Genomic DNA, 15,854 nt, shown 5'->3' on the forward strand with positions numbered 1-15,854 from the left:
GAGTTGTGTTGAGTTCTACACAAGTAGAGAGATGTTATCTGCTCCTCAAACATACAATGGTGGGATAGGCATAAAGTAGCTGAAGTAAACATTCCCATTAAAAGGGAGAAAACAGGAGGCACACAGCAGTTCATGGCAATTCTGAAACCCAAAATCCAAACCAAACCCACTGCCATTAAGTTGATTCCGACTCATAGCGACTCTATAGGACAGAGTAGAACTGCTCCATGGGGTTCCCAAGGCTATAAATCTCTATGGAAGCAGACTACCACATCTTTCTCCCACCCTGAAATCCAGCTGGGCATGTGTTGCCTGTTCCTTAATTAGGGTGCAATACTACTTAATGATCCAACCGAATGTGGAAATTATAGAAAAATATCATTAATATCACATGCAAGCAAAATTTTGCTGAAGATCATTCAAAAATGGCTGCAGCAGTATATAGACAGGGAACTGCCAGAAATTCAGGCTGGCTTCAGAAGGGGATGTGAACCAGGGATATAACTGTTAATGTCAGATGGATCCTGGCTGAAAGCAGAGAATATCAGAAGGATGTTTACCTGTGTTTTATTGACTGTGCAAAGGCATTCGATTGTGTGGATCATAACAAGTTATGGATAGCATTGCAAAGAATGGGAATTCCAGAACACGTAATTGTTCTCATGAAGAACCTTTACATAGATCAAGAGGCAGTTGTTCAGACAGAACAAGGGGATACTGATTGGTTTAAAGTCAGGAAAGGTGTGCATCAGGGTTGTATTCTTTCACCATACCTATTCAATCTGTATGCTGAGCAAATAATAAGAGAAGCTGGACTATATGAAGAAGAATGGGGCATCAGGATTGGAGGAAAACTCATTAACGACCTGCATTATGCAGATGATACAACCTTGCTTGCTGAAACTGAAGAGAACTTGAAGCACTTACTAATGAAGATCAAAGACCACAGCCTTCAGTATGGATTGCAACTCAACATAAAGAAAACAAAAATCCTCACAACTGGACCAATGAGCAACATCGTGATAAATGGAGAAAAGATTGAAGTTGTCAAGGATTTCATTTTACTTGGATCCACAGTCAACAGCCGTGGAAGCAGCAGTCAAGAAACCAAAAGACGCATTGCATTGGGCAAATCTGCTACAAAGGACCTCTTTAAAGTGTTGAAGAGCAAAGATGTCACCTTGAAGACTAAGGTGCGCCTGACCCAAGCCATGGTATTTTCAATCGCATCATATGCATATGAAAGCTGGACAATGAATAAGGAAGACGGAAGAAGAGTTGATAGCTATGAATTGTGGTGTTGGTGAAGAATATTGAATATACCATGGACTGCCAAAAGAACGAACAAATCTGCCTGAGAAATACAACCAGAATGCTCCTTGAAAGCAAGGATGTCGAGACTGAGTCTTACATACTTTGGACATGTTGTCAGGAGGGATCAGCCCCTGCAGAAGGACATCATGCTTGGCAGAGTACAGGGTCAGCAGGAAAGAGAAAGACCCTCAACAAGGTGGATTGACACAGTGGCTGCAACAATGAGCTCAAGCATAACAATGATTGTGAGGATGGCTCAGGACCGGGCAGTGTTTCGTTCTGAAGTGCATAGGTCGCTACGACCGACTTGACAGCACCTAACAATCTAACAACAACAACTACTTAATGATACTCTGCAGCTGTGCCTTCTGAGCTCTGGGTTCCACTCTCTGAATTAGCCTTCCTTTTCCATGAAATGTGGAGTCCCTGGGTAGGGCAGATGGTTAACTCTCTCAGCTGCTGAGGAAAGTTCAGAGGTTTGGTCCACCCAGAGGCATCTTGGAAGAAAGGTCTCTGCTTCCCAAAAATCAACAATTGAAAACCTTGTGGAGCACAGTTCTGCTCTGACACGCGTAGGGTGACCATGAGTAGGGGTTGCCATGAATTGGAGTTGACAAGATGGCAACTATTTTGCTTTGCTTTTTTACCCCATGAAAGGTAACTTGTATTTGCCTGAGTAGTTTTCTCAGTCAGCTTCCTGCCCATAGAAGTTCTGGGATACAAAGCCCTATTTTCATCTTTTACTCTCTTCCTTTTAGCCCAAGCTGGTTCTTAAAAACTTTGAAGATTTTCTATGAATATTACTGGGGTTCATTCCGTTAGACAAAACCCAGGACCACAATTCTGTTTGAGATAAATCCTTTTCTGCCTTAGGTTCCTTTGGAGACTCCTATTGGGACACCACCCTTAAGATTCTCAGAAATCCTACTGTTTAATAAGAGAGTCTGTGAGGCATACCCTTAAACTCTTTAGAGGTGTTTTGTTTATTTGAAGGAGTTTATCAGGTACCTTCTTAAACTCTTTTTTTTTTAATTTTTATTGTGCTTTAAGTGAAAGTTTACAAATCAAGTCAGTCTCTCATACAAAAATTTGTATGCACCTTGCTATATACTCTTAATTGCTCTCCCCCTAATGAGACAGCCCCTTCCTTCCCTCCACTCTCTCTTTTTGTGTCCATTCCACCAGCTTCCGACCCCCTCTGCCCTCTTATCTCTTCTCCAGACAGGAGATGCCAACATAGTCTCAAGTGTCTACTTGATTCAAGAAGCTCATTTTTTACCAGCATCTTTTTCTGTCCCATTGTCCTGTCCAATCCCTATCTGAAGAGTTGGCTTTGGGAATGGTTCCTGTCCTGGGCACCTTCTTAAAGTTTTATGAGGTCTTAAAAAAAGATGTTTTAAGCCCACCATTTGCTGGGAAGCCGTTTCTTAATCTGAGAACAGTTTGCCTTCTGGAGAGGCTGAAGTGAGAAGTAGTTTTCTTTTCAAAACCAGAAAACTCTGACTCTTTTATATGGGTTCTAAATTTTGCTTGAAAGCCTAAAAAGTTCCTCTTTCAGCTCATCTCTCTCCTCTGCATTTACTATTAGGCAGCTTGACTAGATCATGGTCATTATGTACGTCCTCTATTTTCCATATTACAGCAGTGTCACCAAACTTTCCACTACACATACCAAAAACAAAAACCCACTGCAGCCAAGTCGATTCCGACTCAGAGCGACCACTACACATAAGGAGCCCCTTTCCTCCAGCTTCCAATAATACTTTCCTTTAAGTCATTGTCAAGATCCTTGAGGCTTTCACTAACATGTTCTTCAAGGTCCCTCTAGCTCAAACACAAAGATAATGCCATATGTTTAGGTTTTTGTTACATCAATGACCTACCTCCAGTATCAGTATCTGTTTTAGTTATCTATTGCTTTGTAACAACCCACCTCAAAACTTAGTGGCTAAAATGTAAAACAAAACTCAAATTCCTAAAAACGCCAGATTTACTGGACCAATGGAGACTGGGGGAACCGCTGAGACTATTGCCCTAAACTACCCTCTGAACTTGGAACTGAAGCCACTTCAGGTGGTCACCTTTTGTCCAAATAATAGATTGGCTTATAAAATAAACAGTATCACCCCTGAGGAATGTGCTCCCTTAAATAATCAACTATATAAGACCAAACAGTCAATATTTACCCTAAAACAAAGATAAGATGGTAAGGAGGGGCTGGGAAGCTAGATTAATGGAAACAACAATAAGAATGGAAATAATAAGAATGTGAAATGACATCGTGAAGAAGGTAACCAATGTCATGGGACAAGTTGCATAAAAAGTGTTAAATGGGAGCCTAATTTAATATATAAACTTTCACCTAAAACTCAATAAAATACTAAAAAAGAAAACTCAGTGGCTTGAAACAACAATAATTTGATTATCATGGTTCACAGACTTGACTAGGCTCCTTTAGCCAGTTCTCAGAGACACTCATGAAGTTGTAGTTTTATGCCTGGAGCCAGAGTCATCTTGAAGGTTAGCCCAGGCTAAACCAATCAAATCCCTCCTCTTGGAATGTATAACGAGGATATTGCAGACAAGCTAGTTTGTTATGGAGAGCCAAGATGAGAGGTCATGTGAGATTTTAGAGTCAAAATGGAGCCGAGACTGTTATTTTGGGCCATGTGCAACATGGTTAAACGAAGTCATTGCTTGGGAGAGAAAACAGAGAAGCAGAGATTACAGAGACACTATTTGGCTCCTGGTGGCTTTCCAAGTCCAAAAGTACTGGCTGTACTTGATTTCTGTAATACCTCTGCATCCTCACCATAAACCCCCATCTTGACTTAAGTTGGCCTGGGGAGATTTCTATTCCTGGCATGTAACACATTGCATTGAACAGAACTTTAGAGGGTGTCTCTCACATCCTTGTGGGTGGTGTGATCTTTATTGTTCTCAAATAGTGATGGGAAGAAACAAGCACGTACTTAAGGGCCATTATGCATTCATTTATCTATCCATTATTAATTTAAGTAAGTCTCTATTGTTTTCTTTACTTTGAGTTGTAAACCATACTGAAAACCGTAGTTTTTTGATCTTCATCAGTGTTTCAAGTCCTCTTTGGTTTCAGCAAGCGAGGTTGTGTCATCTTCATATTGCAGGTTGTTAATGAGTCTTCCTCCAATGCCACGTTCTTCTCCATACAGTCCAGTTTCTCAGGTTATTTGCTCAGTCTACAGATTGAATAAGCATGGTGAAAGGATACAACCCGGACGCACACCTTTCCTTATTTTAAACCATGCAGTATCCTCTTATTCTGTTTGAACAACTGCTTCTTGGTCTAAGTACAGGTTCCTCATGGGCACAATTAAGAGTGCTGAAATTCCCATTCTTTACAACATTATCCATAATTTGTCATGATTCATACAGTCAAATGTCTTTGTATAGTCAATAAAACACAGGTAAACATCTTTCTGGTATTGTCTCATTTCAGCCAGGATCCATCTGATATCATCAATGACATCCCTCTTTCCGCATCCTCTTCTGAATCTGGCTCGAACTTCAGGAGTTCTCCGTTGATGAACTGCTGCAACCTCTTTTGAATGATCTTCCCCCAAATTTTATTTGTGTGTGATATTAATGATGTTGTTCAATAATTTATGCATTCTGTTGGATCGCCTTTCTTTGGAATGGGCACAAATATGTTTTTCTTCCAGTTGGTTGGCCAGGTAGCTGTCTTTCAAATTTCTTGGCATAGATGAGTAAGCTCTTCCAGCATTGCATCTTTTGCTGAAACATCTCTATTGGTATTCATTCTGTCAATTCCTGGAGCTTTGTTTTTCTCTAATGTCTTTAGTGCAGCTCAGACTTCTTTCTTCAATACCATTGGTTCTTGTTCATATGCTAACTCCTAAAATTGCTGTATACTGACCAATTCTTTTTGGTACCCAGAAACCCAGTGCCGTCGAGTCGATTCCGACTCATAACGACATTATAGGACGGAGTAGAACTGCCCATAGAGTTTCTAAGGAGCACCTGGTGGATTTGAACTGCCAACCCTTTGGTTAGAAGCCGTAGCACTTAACCACTACGCTCCCAGGGTTTCCCCTTTTTGGTACAGTGACTCTGTATTCCTTCCATTTTCTTTTGATATTTCCTGCATGTTTCAACATTTTACCCATAAAATCCTTCAGTATTGCATCTCGAGGCTTGAATTTTTTTTCTTCAGTTCTTTCAACTTGAGGGATGCTGATCATGTTCTTCCCTTTTGGTTTTCTAACTCCAGGTCTTTGCATATTTCATTACAACACTTTGTCTTCTGGAGCCACCCTTTGAAATCTTCTGTTCAGCTCTTTTACTTCTGTTCAGCTACTCTACATTCAAGAGCAAGTTTCAGAGTCTCTTCTGACATCCATTTTGTTCTTTTCTTTCTTTCCTGTCTTTTTAATGACCTTTTGCTTTCTTCATGCATGGTGTCCTTGATGTCACCCCACAACTTGTCAGGTTTTCTGTCATTAGTGTTCAATGCATCCAATCTATTCTTGAGATGATCTCTCAATTCAGGTGGGATATACTCAGAGTCGTAGTCTGGCTCTCGTGGACTTGTTTCAATTTTCTTCAGCTTCGACTTGAACTTGCACATGAGCAGTTGATGGTATGTTCTGCAGTTGGCCCCTGACCTTGTTCTGACAGATGATATTGAGCTTCTCCATTGTCTCTTTCCACAGATGTAGTCAATTTGATTCCTGTATATTCCATCCTGAGAGGTTCGCACGTATAGTCACTGTTTATGTCATTAAAAAAGGTATTTGCAATGAATAAGTCATTGGTCTTGAAAAATTCTATCATGCAATCTCTGGCAGCATTTCTATCACTAAGACCGTATTTTTCAACTACTGATCTTTCTTCTTTGTTTCCAAATTTCACATTGCAATCACCAGTAATTATCAATGCATCTTGATTGCATGTGTGATCAATTTCAGACTGCAGAAGTTGGTCAAAATCTTCAATTCCTTCATCTTTGGCATGAGTGGTTGGTATGTAAATTTAAATACTAGGCATATTAACTGGTCTTCCTTGTAGGTTTATGGATATTATCCTATCACTGACAGTGTTATACTTCAAGATAGATCTCGAAATGTTCTTTTTGACGATGAATGTGACACCACCATTCCTCTTCAATTTGTCATTCCTGGCATAGTAGACTATATGATTATCTGCTTCAAAATGGCCATTGTCTGTCCATTTCAGCTCACTAATGCCTAGAATATCAATCTTTACACATTCCATTTCATTTTTGACAACTTCTAATTTTCCTAAGTTCATACTTCACACATTTCTTGTTCTGATTATAAACGAATGTTTGCAGCTGTTCTCATTTTGAGTGGTGCCACGTCAGCAAATGAAGGTGCCAAAAGCTTGACTCCATCCAGGTCATGAAGGTCAGCTCCACTTTGAGAAGGCAGCTCTTCCCCGGTTTTGTTTTGAGTGCCTTCCAAAGTGAGGGGCTCATCTTCCGGCACTATATCAATGTTACTCTGTTGTTCATAAAGTTTTCACTGGCCAGTATTTTCAGAAGTAGACCATCAGCCCCTTCTTCCTAATCTGTTTTAGTCTGGAAGCTCCGCTGAAACCTGTCTACCATCGGTGACCCTGCTGCTATTTGAAATACCAGTGGCATAGCCTCCAGCATCACAGCAACACTCAAGCCATCATAGTATGACAAACTGACAGATGAGTGGCCTTTGATGAAGATCAAATACTAGAGCCTTCAGTATGGATTATACCTCAACATAAAGAAAAAAATCCTCAGAACTGCATCAACAAGCAACATCATGATAAACAGAGAAAAGGTTGAAGTTGTCAAGGATTTCATTTACTTGGATCCACAATCAACAACCATGGAAGCAGCATTCAAGAAAACAAACAACGTGTTGTATTGGGCAAATCTGCTGCAAAAGACCTCTTTAAAACATTAAAAAGCAGATGTCACTTTGAGGACTAAGTTGCACCTGATCCAGGCCATGGTATTTTCAGCTGTCTCATATGCACGTGAAAGCTGGACAATGAAATAAGGAATCTGAAGAAGAATTGATGCCTTTGAATTATAATGCTGTAGAAGAATATTGAATGTACCATGGACTGCAAGAAGAATGAACAAATCTGTCTTGGAAGAAGTACAACCAGAATGCTTCTCAGAAAGGAGAATGTGTGAGACCTTATCTCATATACTTTGCACATGTTATCAGGAGGGACCAGTCCCTGGTTAAGGACATTGTCTTAGTTAAAATTGAGGGTGTCAGCTCCAGGGGAAGGCTTTTTTTCTCTTTTGGCTATGTAGGAATGTCCCTGTCATCAATCTTCCCTTGGTCCAGGAGCTTCTTCATGCAGGAGCCCTGGGCCAAAAGGACGCGCTCTTCTCCCAGCACTGCTTTCTTGGTGGTATGAGGTCCCCCCATGTCTCTGCTTGCTTCTCTTTTTTATATCTCAAAAGAGATTGGCTTAAAACACAATCTAATCTTGTAGATTGAGTCCTGCTCATTAACATAACCGCTACTGATCCCATCTCATTAACATTATAGGGATAGGATTTACAGCATGAAGGAAAACCACATCAGATGTCAAAATGGTAGACAATCACACAATACTGAGAATCATGGCCTAGCCAAATTGATACACATATTCTTGGGGGACACAATTCAGTCTATGATAGACATCATGCTTGGTAAAGGAGAGGGTCAGTGAAAAAGAGTACGACCCCGAAAGAGATGGATTGACACTGTGGCTGTAACAATGGGCTGAAACATAGCAATGACTGTGAGGCTGATACAGGACCCGGCAGTGTTTCATTCTGTTGTACACGGTGTTGCTACGAGTCAAAACTGGTTTAACAGCACATAACAGCAACAGACCCTCAAATATTTGAGTTTCTATTTTCCTGTTCTTGTTTTTTTAGGTCAGGAATGACGTTTTGCTCTGGGTAATTCTTTGTTTAGGGACCCTGTCCTGTACCTTGTAGGTTGCTTAGCAGTGTCTGGCCTCTACCCACTAGGTGCTACTCACTCCAGTTTGTAACAATAAAAATGTTTCCAGATATCGCCAAATGTTCCCTGGGGGAAAAAATTCTCCTTGGCTGAGAATTACTGTTTTAGACAAAAGGCCTTAAGCTGGATTCCAACATCTACCTCTGTATTGGACTTCACAAGTCATCTGATTTTCACTGGGTTTTTTGCCTTCTAAACTAGATGGCACCAGAAGAAAAGTAGATACTAGGAGCCAATTTTGCGGTACTGGCATTGCAGAAAGGAAACCTGCACAGCCCCCTCCCTCCTTCCTTCTCTGAGGCTAAGTCCAGTCCTGCCTGTTTAATTACCACCAGTGATTTCAGCATTGACCATGTCTGTTGAGCCACCCTGGCAAGAAAAACAACAGACTCGGCCAGATCTGATAGCGCTGAGAAACTGGAGCCTTCCCTAGTACCTTTTACACGGGCCCCAGCTGGGGCTTGGGAAAGGTGGCTTCAGTGGCTTATAGCAGGAGCACACTTGTCATTGCCTGAGGGAGAGGGAGGGGTCGTGTTGCCAGCGGTTGCTCCAGAATTTCACTATAAGGCAGTCTTGACTATAACAATCTGATTTGTCTAGAAGCTGAATTTGTGTGGCGAAGATATAATTTACCCATAGATTATGTGTTCTAAAACTATAAAAAAAATCTTAGTTTCCTAAAGAGGGCTTTATTTACACTTTACATAAAGATTCAGAAAAAGTCTGTTGTTCATATTGAATATATCAAAAAAAGTTTTTATCATGCATTAGATAGAAAAAGTTTACAGAGTTTCCCATTCAATAGTTTGTACATAAAGTGCTCCAACATTGGTTTCATTCCTCACAATGTGTCAGCATGCCCCTCATTTCCTTCTCAGGTTCCCAGTTTCATTTCGTTCTAATTTTCTACCCTTTCCTGTCTTCTCATCTTTGCTTTTGGGCAAATTTTGCCCTTTCGATCTCGTATAATTGATTGTTCTAAAGTGCATAGGAAACCCTGGTGGCACAGTGGTTAAGAGGTACAGCTGCTAACCAAGAGGTTGGCAGTTCGAATCCATCAGGTGCTCCTTGGAAACTCCACGGGGCAGTTTTACCCTGTCCTGTAGGGTCGATATGAGTTGGAATCAACTCAACGGCAATAGGTAAGGTGCATGTTCCTCTTGGGTGTTATTGTTTATTTGATGGGCCTGTCCATGGTTTGGCTGAAAGGTGGCCTCTGGGAATGGCCTCAGTTACAGTTCAGAAGGACATCTTAAAGCCAAAGTCTTGGGGGTCATAGTAAATATTACGGTGATGGTGATTATTTTATCTGGGTGGGTGCTTTTTCCTGGTATTTTATTATGAGATTCTGTGAGGTTAGGACTGGCATGGCCTACTGACGGCCCCATGTCCTATTGCTTTCTCCCTGGCTCATTTACTAGCCTTCTTGATGTTTCTTGAATGCCAAGCTCCTTCAAGGCCTTTGCACTTGACATTCCCTTCTTCTGGAACACTCCACGTTAGGCCTTCTCTTGGCTTTGTTTCTCACTTGACTCTGCTCTTGGCTATCTACCATGCATCTCCCTCCTTTATCTGTCACTGTCTGTCCTTCTCCTCTGCTTTATTTTTCTTAGTGGCACTTAACACTACCTAAAATTATTGTGAGTTTTAAAAAGTATCGGAGGGGGTTAGAAGCTGGTGAAAAGGACACGAAAAGAGAGAGTGGAGGGAGAGAGCAGACTGTCTCATTGGGGGAGAATAATTGGGAGTGCGTAGCAAGGTGTATATGGGTTTTTGTGTGAGAGAGTGACTTGATTTATAAACTTTCACTTAAAGCACAATAAAAATTATTAAAAAAAAAAAAGTATCACGTTTATTGTCTGTCCCTACCTCATAGGATTATTTTAAGGATTAAATGAGCTAGCTTAAAGTATCCCATTCAATTAGTGTTTATTGAGTGCCTACAATGTGCAAGGCCCTGTACCAGGCTCTAAGGTTTCAGTAGTGAAGAAAAGCACACATATTCCCTGCACTCATGGAGCTTACTGTCTGATGGAGACTTTTTTTTTTAAATAATTTTTATTGTGCTTTAAGTGAAAGTTTACAAATCAAGTCAGTCTGTCACATGTAAGCTTATATATACCTTACTACATACTCCCAATTACTCTCCCCCTAATGAGTCAGCCTGCTCCCTTCTCCAGTCTCTCCTTTCATGTCCCTTTTGCCAGTTTCTAACCCTCTCTACCCTCCCATCTCCCCTCCAGACAGGAGATGCCAATACAGTCTCAAGTGTCCACCTGATACAAGTAGCTCACTCTTCATCAGCATCTCTCTCCAACCCATTGTCCAGTCCCTTCCGTGTCTGATGAGTAGTCTTCGGGAATGGTTCCTGTCCTGGGCCAACAGAAGGTTTGGGGACCATGACCACGGGGATTCTTCTAGTCTCAGTCAGACCATTAAGTCTGGTCTTTTTATGAGAATTTGGGGTCTGCATCCCACTGTTCTCCTGCTCCTTCAGGAGTTCTCTGTTGTGTTCCCTGTCAAGGCAGTCATCAGTTGTGGCCAGGCACCATCTAGTTCTTCTGGTCTCAGGATGATGTAAGTCTCTGGTTCATGTGGCCCTTTCTGTCTCGGGCTCATAGTTATCGTGTGACCTTGGTGTTCTTCATTCTCCTTTGATCCAGATGGGTTGAGACCAATTGATGCATCTTAGATGGCCGCTTGTTAGCATTTAAGACCCCAGACGCCACACTTCTAAGTGGGATGCAGAATGTTATCATAATAGACTTTATTATGCCAATTGACTTAGAAGTCCCCTTAAGCCATAGTCCCCAGACCATCCCCCCACCTTGCTCCACTGACCTTCAAAGCATTCAGTTTATCCCGGAAACTTCTTTGCTTTTGGTCCAGTCCAGCTGAGCTGACCTTGCCTGTATTGAGTATTGTCCTTCCCTTCACCTAAAGTAGTTCTCATCTACTAACTAATCAGTAAATAACCCTCTCCCACCCTCACTCCCTCCTCCCTCTCATAACCACAAAAGAGTGTGGTCTTCTCAGTTTATACTATTTCTCAAGAACTTACAATAGTGGTCTTATACAGTATTTGTCCTTTTGCATCTGACTAATTTCACTGAGCATAATGCCTTCCAGGTTCCTCCATGTTATGAAATGGGAAACTTTTTTTTTTAATAAGAAAAAGAATTTTATTTGTTATGGTGCAGACACTTTTTTTTTTTTCTTGCTAGTAGTATTTTGATGAGAGTAATTTGATTGAATATGCTGCAGTGTTTTGTTTGCTTTAATCTTTGTTGTGATATGACATTTCAAAAATCTGAACATTTGGTATGTGCTAGGTACGGCGCTAAGAATTTTATTTAGATGATCTTCATAAAAACCCTAGGTGGAAAGTCCTATTGTTTTTGCACTAGTGTTATGGAAGGGACAATTAAGGCCCAGGCTGGAGAAGCCATTTTTCAAGGTCATTCAGTGAGTTGGAGCTGAGTCTTGCAGTCTGGCTCCACAGGTAATGCTCTTACCATTATGTTAAGCTGCATCTGGAAAGCATGACAAAGCTCAGAACATGTTTGAGGGGATAAACAAGGTCATATTTAGCTGTAATATCAATATAAAAAAAGCAATATGATTATTCCTGTTAACCATCAGACCAAGCCACAGGTGCACTTCACTATAAAGGAATTTGGGTATAAAAGCCTGCATGCACAAGACTGATATTCTGAGGCATTATCAAGAATGTTATAAAAATCATTGCCATAGGATCCCTTTACTTTAGAGTGCACAATGGAAAACACAATGGGGGCGTTGGAAGCAGACAGACCTGGGTTCAAATCCTTTCTGTGTCACTGCCCATGGAATTTCAGACAGGTTATGAGGCTTAGTTTTCAAATCTGTGAAATGGAAAAATAACACCTACTTGTTAGAGTTGTAAAGTACCCTTGTGAATAGAGGATACTAAACAAATAGTAGCTAATTTTTAGAGTATTATTATGCTCAAGGTGCATTTAAATGATGTTATTGATTGAATTTTGCCCCCCCATATGTGTTGAAATTCTAATACCTAGATTTGTGGATGTAATCTAAAATAATATAATGTAATCACTTTTCATGTAATATAATGTAATGTAATGTAATATAATGTAATGATCTTCCATAATGCAATCTAATGTAATGTAATCAGTTAAGAGCATGTACCAGTGTAGGGTGGATCCTAAACCTAATCACTTCTGAATTATGCAAAGAACAGCGTGGACACAGAGACATGCACACAGAGGGAAAAACAGTTGCCATGTGAGGATCAGCTATAAGCCAAAGAACCAGGGAATGCCCAGGACTACCTACAAGGAAGGAATCCAAATGACTGAGGCCCTAATTTGGACTTTTAGCCTCCAGAATTGTGAGAAAATTAATTTCTCTTCTTTAAAGCCAACTGCTTGTGGTATTTCTGTTACAGCAGTACTAGGAAACTAAGACAAATGGTAACTGGATGTTTTTGAAATTCCAACCTGTACAGAGCATTCATATTACACAAAGTGAGGCCAACCTGGAAGGTTGAGATGCGTAAACTGATCACTTGGAACAGCTCCTTCTCCATTAGCTCCTCTGAATGCCTCAAAATAATCCCATCAGTTCTCCCGACTTCCTTTTCACTGAAAGGATTGTCTTCTGGACTAGTGGTCTGGCAAGGTTCTGGGAGGTAAAAGGAGTCCAGGTTTCCTGACATACCTACAGAATATCTCCTTTCTTTTTGCCTCTATTTCAACAGGAGGGAATCTGGGTCAGTGGTAGTGAGTTGGGTAAAGAAGAAGTGAGAAGAGGAAAAAAGGAAAAAATTGAACTCAAAGCCAAGTTATACCTAGCTTTCACGGGAACCCAAGAAACCACCTTCTTCTTTTGGGCAAGACAAAAAGAATTAATGTCTCACCATCATTAGGCTTTGCAGACCACATGGTGCCATGCTTTCAGCTACGGGTGTTTGGAAGGCACCTGTGAGTTTTGCCTGCCCAGCATCCAGTCTCACTTCTTACAAAATTATCTTTTTTTCCTTTGAGAAACCAGCCTCCTCCCACTCTCAGCCCCTGCGCCCAGTTCTAGGTAAGTGTAAGCAGGCCTGGCCAAGCAGCATAGTCCATTCCTCTGGCCCCAGTGATTGGTTCAGGGATGGTAATATTATCCAAAGCTGGGTCAAAGCAAACCAAACCCAAGCTCACTGTTGTCGAGTCGACTCTGACTCATGGGGATTGCACACGTTACAGAGTAGAAATGCATGGTAGGGTTTTGTTGACTATAATATTTTTGGAAGCAGATTGCCAGGACTTTCTTCCACAGTGCTGCTGTTTAGGTTTGAACTGCTAACCTTTAGGTTAGTAGTCAGGTGCAAACTGTTTGTGCCACCCAGAGACCTTAAAGCTGGTGCCGAGGAGGCTCAATTCCAGTGCTTTTATTGACTTCTGTTTACCCAAGGGATTGCTAAATTCTGGGGGCATAAGCCTGCTTCTTCTGCTTCAACCCTCTAGACAGAGCTTAGGTCCGAGTGAGGCAACAAGGCAAAGTCAGGACCAATGATAACAAAAGACGCCATGCTCATGTTATCGCTTGAGCTCCTCCATCTTGTCAGGACTAGATCATCAGTAACTTGAGCCAATCAACCTACTCTCTCCATTTAATCAGTCTGATTTTGTTTTTTTCACACTTGAAATCAAGAAAGCCGGGAATATTAGACCAGCCTCTGTGAAACTGGAGTGGATGAGGATGCCTCAGAGCCATTTCTTTGCAGAAACTCTTAAGGAACCTAGGACTATGAGGTAAGACAAGATTTCCTCTCTTGGGAGTACAGTTGCTGGGCAGCGACCTGGTTAGGTGTGCTCATTGGGGGCTGAACTCAACCAAAGAGGTGAGGTTACAGAGGAACAGATGGTAAGAACTTTATTCCCAGTAATAATTGCTGGAGAAAATAAATGGAAATCCACAGTATGGGAGTGAAAGTGGTTACCAGACCTGTTTAAGAGGAGGCAGAACTGCCCCAGCCAGAAATGCTACAGTGCGGAGTGGGGGGTGGGGGGGGTGAAGATCGGGGCCAAAGGTCAGGGCCAAATTTGGACTGAGTTTGTGCTCTCTTTCTATTTTGGGAGTTTCTCATGGAATGCAAAATGTTCGAAAGTATCATTCAGCCTAGAATATAGGTAAATGACAAATAAATATCGCACTAATCAAATGTGCCTTCATAAAGACCATGTCTTGTTCAGCTTTCTAGCTCCAGTGCTAGCATATGGAGGGCAGAGAGACGGAGTAGTGTACTGATTAAAAGCAAAGACCCTGGGGCTGTCACTTGTTAGATGAGTGGCTGTGGGCAAGTGACTCATGTGAGGCTGAGTATCCACTCTGCAACACATTACCCACTGCTTTGGGTTGACCTGTGGATTGGAGATAAGGCATGTGTAATGCACTTGCCTGTCATGTGGGACTGGCTTAGTAAATAATAGCTGTTATTATTAGGTACTCAACAATTCCTTACAGAGTGGGTGAACAAAGGTGCCAGGGGAGAAGCTAACAATTAGTTCCAGAGAGGAAGTCAGGGTGTGTTGGGAGGAGGAGCTCTGAGAGTTGAAGAGAGCTGGATTCTTCCCTGTGCCATGCCCAGTCTCTTGCTGCTTCCATGGCTTTTTCCTTGGGAATTCTAGTTTTCTGGTTGGCACGTATGTAATGTCAGGTTCCTTAGAAGAGAGGGGCTCTTGTTCAAGTGATTTATTCGGCAAGTGATCTCAGGAGAAGAGGAGGGAGCTGAACTGGCTATACAATTTGTGGAGTCCAGAGGAAGATGAAAATATGAGTGCCCTTGTTCGATAAACAGGAAAAAAAAATGTTGAAGATACATATAAAACCTATTCCTTTCTTCCTTTCAACTTGTCCGGGTGTTTTTCATTTGCTGTTGCGTGGTGTTTAAAGAGTCATTAAATCTTTAAAGAATTAGCAAGAATTTTACCATTTATATTGTGCAATGCCAGTTTTAAGTGCAAATAGCAGAGCACTTGACTCAGATGTTGAATCACCAAAATTACACAATTCATATTTTGACTTGTCCTCAGAAGGTGCTTTGAACTGGCCAGAAGGACCAACACAAGCCAGACTCAGGAAGGTAGGGAGGAGGATGAGAGGGTGCCCAAGGCAGGGGATACACCAGCAAGTGAAGATTCTTGCAGGTGTGGGGGACCACCCTGAGAATTGGGGTGTGTTTGCTTGGGGCTTATGGTTGCCAGGTTTCCCCTCCTGCCAGCTGTTCATCTGTCATTCTGTATCTTGCCTGAGGGAGTTGAGCCAAGAACCTCCTTCTCCCCAGGCCACCTGCCCAACCCACAGTGGACAAATGACCCCAGGTTGTTGCAACCTCTGCACTGTGAGATCTAGGTATGAAGATTGGGGGTAGGTAAGAGGCTTGCAACCACCATGTTACCTGCCAGATATGCTACCAGCCAGGGGTGTGCCCGACCTCAACCCTGGCTGGGGCCTGAGTGCAGGCAC

The sequence above is a fragment of the Elephas maximus genome, chromosome 2 (genome assembly GCF_024166365.1).
Source record: "Elephas maximus indicus isolate mEleMax1 chromosome 2, mEleMax1 primary haplotype, whole genome shotgun sequence".
NCBI classification, from domain to species: Eukaryota; Metazoa; Chordata; class Mammalia; order Proboscidea; family Elephantidae; genus Elephas; species Elephas maximus.